Source organism: Triticum urartu, chromosome 6A (assembly GCF_056163025.1).
Source record: "Triticum urartu cultivar PI428250 chromosome 6A, HENAU_Tu73, whole genome shotgun sequence".
In the NCBI taxonomy this organism is placed as follows: domain Eukaryota; kingdom Viridiplantae; phylum Streptophyta; class Magnoliopsida; order Poales; family Poaceae; genus Triticum; species Triticum urartu.
In genome coordinates this window covers 542,662,607-542,670,723 of record NC_141878.1, presented here as the reverse complement: position 1 = coordinate 542,670,723, position 8,117 = coordinate 542,662,607, and positions in this window count along the sequence as shown.

Below are 8,117 nucleotides of genomic sequence, written 5' to 3'. Positions count from 1 at the left end.
AGTTTGCACTTATTAAGGATTATATTGATGGGTTGCCTTTTACCGTTGCACATGATGATTTCGATAAATATAATATGCATGTGCTTGATGCTCCTACTTGCAATTATTATGAGAGAGGAACTATATCTCCACCTCTCTATGTTGCCAACATGATAAAATTGCAATAAAAACTGTTTATACTATGCATTGGCCTTTACTAGGTGTGCATGAATTGTTCTTTTATGACATGCCGATGCATAGGAAGAGAGTTAGACTTCGTCATTGCTTGATATATGTTGCTTTGTGCTCACTACTAAATTACAAATCATTGTTAATTAAAATTGGCTTTGATATACCTTGGGATCCGGGTGGATTCACTACTTGAGCACTATATGCCTAGCTTAATGGCTTTAAAGAAAGCGCTGCCAGGGAGACAACCCGGAAGTTTTAGAGAGTAATTTATTTTTGTTGAGTGCCTTAATATAGTTTAAAAACAACAAAAATAAAGAGGGGAACCCAAAACTTTTCAAAAAGGAAAGTGAAAGTGAGAAAGACAAGCACTGTTGAAGTGGGAGAGCTCCTTGAACTTTGTTCATGCTCAAGGCAACTTTGTGAATCTTGATTACAGAAACTTTTCAACAAAAATAATTATCCCCTTGTAAAATTCCATTGTATTATAAAAATAATGTGCCAAGGTTTGCCTTTAGGATGTTTACATTTGCTTGATGGTTTGTACGGTGCAGGAGAGAAACTTTGGCTGTAGTGCGCGATTTTACATTTTTAGCCGGACGTCAAATGGTTCTGATTCTTTTTGCACTGTCTTCCTATACAAATAGTTTATTTTTCCTAATTTTTGTAGAATTTTTCAAGTATCATAAGTATGGTGAATGTTCAAATTATTACAAACTGTTCTGTTTTAGACAGATTCTGTTTTTGATGCATAGTTTGCTTGTTTTGATGAAACTATCAATTTATATCAGTGGATTAAGCCATGAAAAAGTTATACTACAGTAGACACAATGCAAAAACAAAATATGAATTGGTTTGCAACAGTACTTATAGTGGTGATTTGCTTTATTATACTAACGGATCTTACCGAGTTTTCTGTTGAAGTTTTGTGTGGATGAAGTGTTCGATGATCGAGAAGGTCTCGATGTGAGAAGAAGGAAGAGAGGCAAGAGCTCAAGCTTGGGGATGCCCGAGGCACCCCAAGTAAATATTCAAGGAGACTCAAGCATCTAAGCTTGGGGATGCTGGGGAGGCATCCCCTCTTTCTTCAACAAGTATCGGTATGTTTTCGGATTCGTTTCGTTCATGCGATATGTGCAATCTTGGAGCGTCTTTGCTTTAGTTTTCATGTTTCTTTTTTTCAACATGCTGGTATGAGATAGTCCTTGGTTGATTTATAGAATTCTCTTTGCACTTCACTTATATCTTTTGAGTATGGCTTTATAGAATGCTTCATATGCTTCACTTATATCATTTGAAGTTTGGATTGCTTGTTTCTCTTTACATAAACAACCGCCATTTGTAGAATGCTCTTTTGCTTCACTTAGATTTGTTAGAGCACGGGCATATCTTTTGTAGAAAGAATTAAACTCTCTTGCTTCACTTATATCTATTTAGAGAGATGACAGGAATTGGTCATTCACATGGTTAGTCATAAAATCCTACATAAAACTTGTAGATCATTGAATATGATATGTTTGATTCCTTGCAATAGTTTTGCGATATAAAGATGGTGATATTAGAGTCATGCTAGTGGGTAGTTGTGGATTAGTAGAAATACTTGTGTTGAGGTTTGTGATTCCCGTAGCATGCACGTATGGTGAACCGTTATGTAATGAAGTCGGAGCATGATTTATTTATTGATTGTCTTCCTTATGAGTGGCGGTCGGGGACGAGCGATGGTCTTTTCCTACCAATCTATCCCCCTAGGAGCATGCGCGTAGTACTTTGTTTCGATGACTAATAGATTTTTTCAATAAGTATGTGAGTTCTTTATGACTAATGTTGAGTCCATGGATTATACGCACTCTCACCCTTCCACCATTGCTAGCCTCTCTAGTACCGCGCAACTTTCGCCGGTACCATAAACCCACCATATACCTACCTCAAAATAGCCACCATACCTACCTATTATGGCATTTCCATAGCCATTCCGAGATATATTGCCATGCAACTTCCATCATCATCATATACATGACTTGAGCATTCATTGTCATATTGCTTTGCATGATCGTAAGATAGCTAGCATGATGTTTTCATGGCTTGTCCGTTTTTTGATGTCATTGCTACGCTAGATCATTGCACATCCCGGTACACCGCCGGAGGCATTCATATAGAGTCATACTTTGTTCTAGACATTGAGTTGTAATATGGAGTTGTAAGTGAATAAAAGTGTGATGATCATCATTATTAGAGCACTACCCCAGTGAGGAAAGGATGATGGAGACTATGATTCCCCCATAAGTCGGGATGAGACTCCGGACTTTACAAAAAAATAAAAGAGGCCAAAGAAGCCTAAATAAAAAAAGGAGGCCAAAGAAGCCCACCAAAAAAAAGAGAGAAAAAGAGAGAAGGGGCAGTGCTACTATCCTTTTTCCACACTTGTGCTTCAAAGTAGCACCATGTTCTTCATATAGAGAGTCTCTTGAGTTATCACTTTCATATACTAGTGGGAATTTTCATTATAGAACTTGGCTTGTATATTCCGATGATGGGCTTCCTCAAATGGCCGAGGTCTTCATGAGCAAGCAAGTTGGATGCACACCCACTTAGTTTCAGTTAGAGCTTTCATACACTTATAGCTCTAGTGCATCCGTTGCATGGCAATCCCTACTCACTCACATTGATATCTATTGATGAGCATCTCCATAGCCGTTGATACGCCTAGTTGATGTGAGTCTATCTTCTCCTTTTTGTCTCCTCCACCATCATATTCTATTCCACCTATAGTGCTATGTCCATGGCTCACGCTCATGTATTGCGTGAAAGTTGAAAAGGTTTGAGAACGTCAAAAGTATGAAACAATTGCTTGGCTTGTCATCGGGGTTGTGCATGATTTGAATATTTTGTGTGGTGAAGATGGAGCATAGCCAGACTATATGATTTTATAGGGATAACTTTCTTTGGCCATGTTATTTTGAAAATACATGATTGCTTTATTAGTATGCTTGAAGTATTATTGTCTTAATGTCAAAGGATAGACTATTGCTTTGAATCACTCGTGTCTTAATATTCATGCCATGATTAGACATATGATCAAGATTATGCTAGGTAGCATTCCACATCAAAAATTATCTTTTTTATCATTTACCTACTCGAGGGCGAGCATGAATTAAGCTTGGGGATGTTGATACGTCTCCGTCGTCTCTATAATTTTTGATTGTTCCATGCCAATATTATTCAACTTTCATATACTTTTTTGGCAACTTTCTATATTATTTTTGGGACTAACATATTGATCCAGTGCGCAGTGCCAGTTCCTGTCTGTTGCATGTTTTTGGTTTCACAGAATATCCATATCAAACGGAGTCCAAATGGGATAAAAACGGACGGAGCTTATTTTTGGAAAATATGGAAAATTCGGAAGGAAAATCAACGCGAACCAGTGCCCGAGGTGGTCACGAGGCAGGGGGGCGCCCCCCCCTAGGGCGCGCCCCCTACCCTCGTGAGCCCACCATAAGGCGGTTGACGCTCTTCTTTTGCCACAAGAAAGCTAATATTCGGAAAAAATCACGGTGAAGGTTTCAGGCCAATCGGAGTTACGGATCTCCATATATATACGAAACGGTGAAACAGAGCCAGAACAGAACGCAGAAACAGAGAGAGACAGAGAGACAGATCCAATCTTGGAGGGGCTCTCGCCCTTCCCGTGCCATGGAGGCCATGAACCAGAGGGGAAACCCTTCTCCCATCTAGGGAGGAGGTTAAGGAAGAAGAAGAAGGAGGGGGGCTCTCTCCCCCTCGCTTCCGGTGGCACCGGAGTGCCACCGGGGGCCATCATCATCACCGCGATCTACACCAACACCTCCGCCATCTTCACCAACATCTCCATCACCTTCCCCCCTCTATCTACAGCGGTCCACTCTCCCGCAACCCGATGTACCCTCTACTTGAATATGGTGCTTTATGCTTCATATTATTATCCAATGATGTGTTGCCATCCTATGATGTCTGAGTAGATTTTCGTTGTCCCATCGGTGGTTGATGAATTGCTATGATTGATTTAATTTGCTTGTGGTTATGTTGCTGTCCTTTGGTGCCCATCATATGAGCGCGCGCGTGGATCACACCATAGGGGTAGTTGTATGTTGATAGGACTATGTATTGGAGGACAAGAGTGACAGAAGCTTCAACCTAGCATAGAAATTGATGCATACGGGATTGAAGGGGGACCAATATATCTTAATGCTATGGTTGGGTTTTACCTTAATGAACATTAGTAGTTGCGGATGCTTGCTAATAGTTCCAATCATAAGTGCATAGAATTCCAAGTAAGGGATGACATGCTAGCAGTGGCCTCTCCCACATAATACTTGCTATCGGTCTAGTAAAGTAGTCAATTGCTTAAGGGACAATTTCGCAACTCCTACCACCACTTTTCCACACTCGCTATATTTACTTCATCGTTTCTTTATCTAAACAGCCCCTACTTTTTCTTTACGTACTCTTTATTATCTTGCAAACCTATCCAACAACACCTACAAAGTACTTCTAGTTTCATACTTGTTCTAGGTAAAGTGAACGTCAAGCGTGCGTAGAGTTGTATCGATGGTCGATAGAACTTGAGGGAATATTTGTTCTACCTTTAGCTCCTCGTTGGGTTCGACACTGTTACTAATCGAAAACTGTTGCGATCCCCTATACTTGTGGGTTATTAAGGACTAGTTATCCCCCTCTTATTCTGGCATTCTGCAGTTCAATCCACATATGATACCCCTTTTCCATTTGATACCAAAGCATGCACATGTAGTGTAGCTCCTTGCTTGCGAGTACTTTGGATGAGTACTCACGGTTGCCTTGTTCCCCCTTTTCCCCCTTCCTATACCCGATTGCTGCGACCAGACGTTGGAGCCCAGGAGCCAGACGCCACCGTCGACGACGACTACTACTACTCGGGAGGTGCCTACTACTATGTGCAGCCTGCTGACGACGACCAGGAGTAGTTTAGGAGGATCCCAGGCAGGAGGCCTGCGTCTCTTTTGATCTGTATCCCAGTTTGTGCTAGCCTTCTTAAGGCAAACTTGTTTAACTTATGTCTGTACTCAGATATTGTTGCTTCCGCTGACTCGTCTATGATCGAGCTCTTGTATTCGAGCTCTCAAGGCCCCTGGCTTGTAATATGATGCTTGTATGACTTATTTTATTTGTAGAGTTGTGTTGTGATATCTTCTCGTGAGTCTCTGATCTTGATCGTACACGTTTGCGTGTATGATTAGTGTACGATTGAATCGGGGGCGTCACAAATTGGTATCAGAGCCGACTGCCTGTAGGAATCCCCCTTCCACACTCCTTGGCCGAAGTCGAGTCTAGACATTACAAAAGTTTTACTAACATGGATGTATGCCTTACGGGCCCACGTTGCCATTTGGGTGGTATTAGTATCTTTTACTCCTCGATCCTTACTCTGGGACTCTGACATCTCTTCTATTCAGGTTAAACGATTTTACTAACTCTGACTCTAGGTTCTCGTAATTACTTCCTCCCGGAGAGCCCCTTATTACAGATGATCACCTGTTGCGCCTGAAGATTCTGAAGCTACTCTCTGATGTTTTCACGAGACCCTTGTGCCCATCGACTTTACAATTCCCTACCACCGAAATACCCTTATGGAAAACTACCTACAATTGTCGTTCATACATTCTGCCTCAGTTGCTCTTGTTATTACAAGATGCCCTAAATTGCTCTCCGTTGTTTCAAAAATCCTTTAAGCTTACTGCCTTGTAGTTCTTTACCACATGAATACCCTTATTGAAAATTCCTCGCACTATCGAGTATCCGTTCACCCCCAGTTGTTTGTATGCTTCATAAGATACTCTGAAATACTATCCGACCTTCTGAGCCTCCTATTCAAACTATTGCTCTGCAAATACTTGTATGCTTACATTATGGATGCTCCCATATCACTAGCAATATTCACTAGTATCTTTTGACACTGTCATTTTCATCCTATTGATTCGACATGTGTGCGATTGCACACAATCATAAATCAACCCTTCTAAATTATCTTTCGGCTCAGACGTCATTTTGAACATGAGCTGGTTCTCGACCAAACTATTTGTCGTCAAATGTGCCTCCGGTCTATCCAACTTATCCGTCCTTGATCAAAGCGTCTGATTTTGATCCTTCGTTTTGGAAACCGTAATTTCTTTCTATTTAAGCATTAGACTAATCAGGTGATTCTTGAATCTGATGCCTCTGCATTCTTTCTTCCTCTGAGTGAGTACCGATACTCACATTGGCTCCGTTGTGGATCGCCCGATCCATTGTTGGATTGTTATCCGACAGTGTCCTTCATATTCAATCACCTTGTGAGTTCTTCCCCTGATACATAATGCCTTTGGTAAATTGTATCATCTGCTTGGCGAACCATGCTCTGCTTTCGAGCTTGTGTATTTACTTTTGAAACTTGTGGTATATGTTACTAAGATGCCCGATGTGTTGAACCTATGCCTTCCCCTAATCCGTGAGAACCCAAAAGTTTTCACAAGTCATACTTTTCCGGTGTTCTACCAAATAAAATTCCAACACTATAGTTTTATCAAGACGAGAAGTGAATGAAAGGTTATGCATTGAATAAGTGGGAGTCGACCTTGAACTTTGTGTTCATGCCCATGGACCCGATGTGGAACTTATCATGGGAGCTTCTTGTAGTAATAACTAATTCCTTGATCTAATATCCTTTGGTATCGGTGAATTGATTCTTTTATAATCGTGGTTTCGACCATATGTTCTTCTTAGATCCCATTTCTCGGGCAAGTTTTAAGTACTTGTCTTCTGTGGATCAATACACCAGTCCAACCTTTAATTTGATCTTTCGTCGAGTATTATCCCCCTGGTATCTCGAGATTATCTTGGATCTTCCCGGAACACAATCTTTTACGCTGAGCTAAGCTTGCGTTGATTTCCTTGTCTTATCATTCCACCTCGAACAACAAGCTTGGTTTCGAGTTCGTGTCGTACCCATGGTTCCGATAACCTCTTGCTTCATCATTCCTTTGACTTGATGTCGTCGATGAGCGATTCTATCTTCATGAAACCTCTCGACAAATGTGTCATGATCTTCATCAACATTTTGACCCCTTCCAGGATATCAATTGAATTCATGATGAGAAGTACCATCCTTGCCCTCAATGATTTGTGTTATCATCGACCACTTTATTGCCTTCCTTTCAACACAAACTTGTTCATGTTTCTAGCAACCCTATTGCTTTCAAGTTAATGGTCGATATTTAATTCTTAGACTATTGGTTGTTGAATCACCTTTCTAACATTGATCATGCTACCTAAGACCATATTTTGGGTGCACTTTTCAACCAATGCTTAATTGTGTATGTTTTCCTCAAGCATACATCCTTATATCATTTGATCCGACAAATGTTATCTCCTTGTTCACATAAGTGTGGAAATCCATCTTTTGAAAATCTCACTGAATTGTCGCTGAGTTCATCAGCCACCTCTTCATCCTCTCCTTGGTTTTAATGATGAACTCTTGTTTCGGAACTCGCTTCCATAGTACATCTCCCGAGAATCTTACAATGTCATCTCGTCAATTGTGTTGTACCTTTTCTTCTCAAACATCCTGAGTCTGAGGTATCCTGACACCCTTCAGATCTGAATCTCGGTCAGATATGATGGTTAGAACAAATTCCCAAGAGTTATAACACTAGTATTTGACCCGATAAGGTGATGTCATGCCTAGCACACCTGGCCGGAGGACCTATTGTTATAGTTTCCTTTTAGCAAGGTTATCTATTCTTCCATGAGGAAATGGTAAGACTTATTCTATAAGTTGTTCCTGATGAATCCTTCGTGTATCCAGAGTCTGACCTTTTGCTTGAAGACCATGTCAATGCTATCCCAAAGCATGTCTGTGGTAATCCGATTTTCAACCAGAACATTTGAAGCCCAGT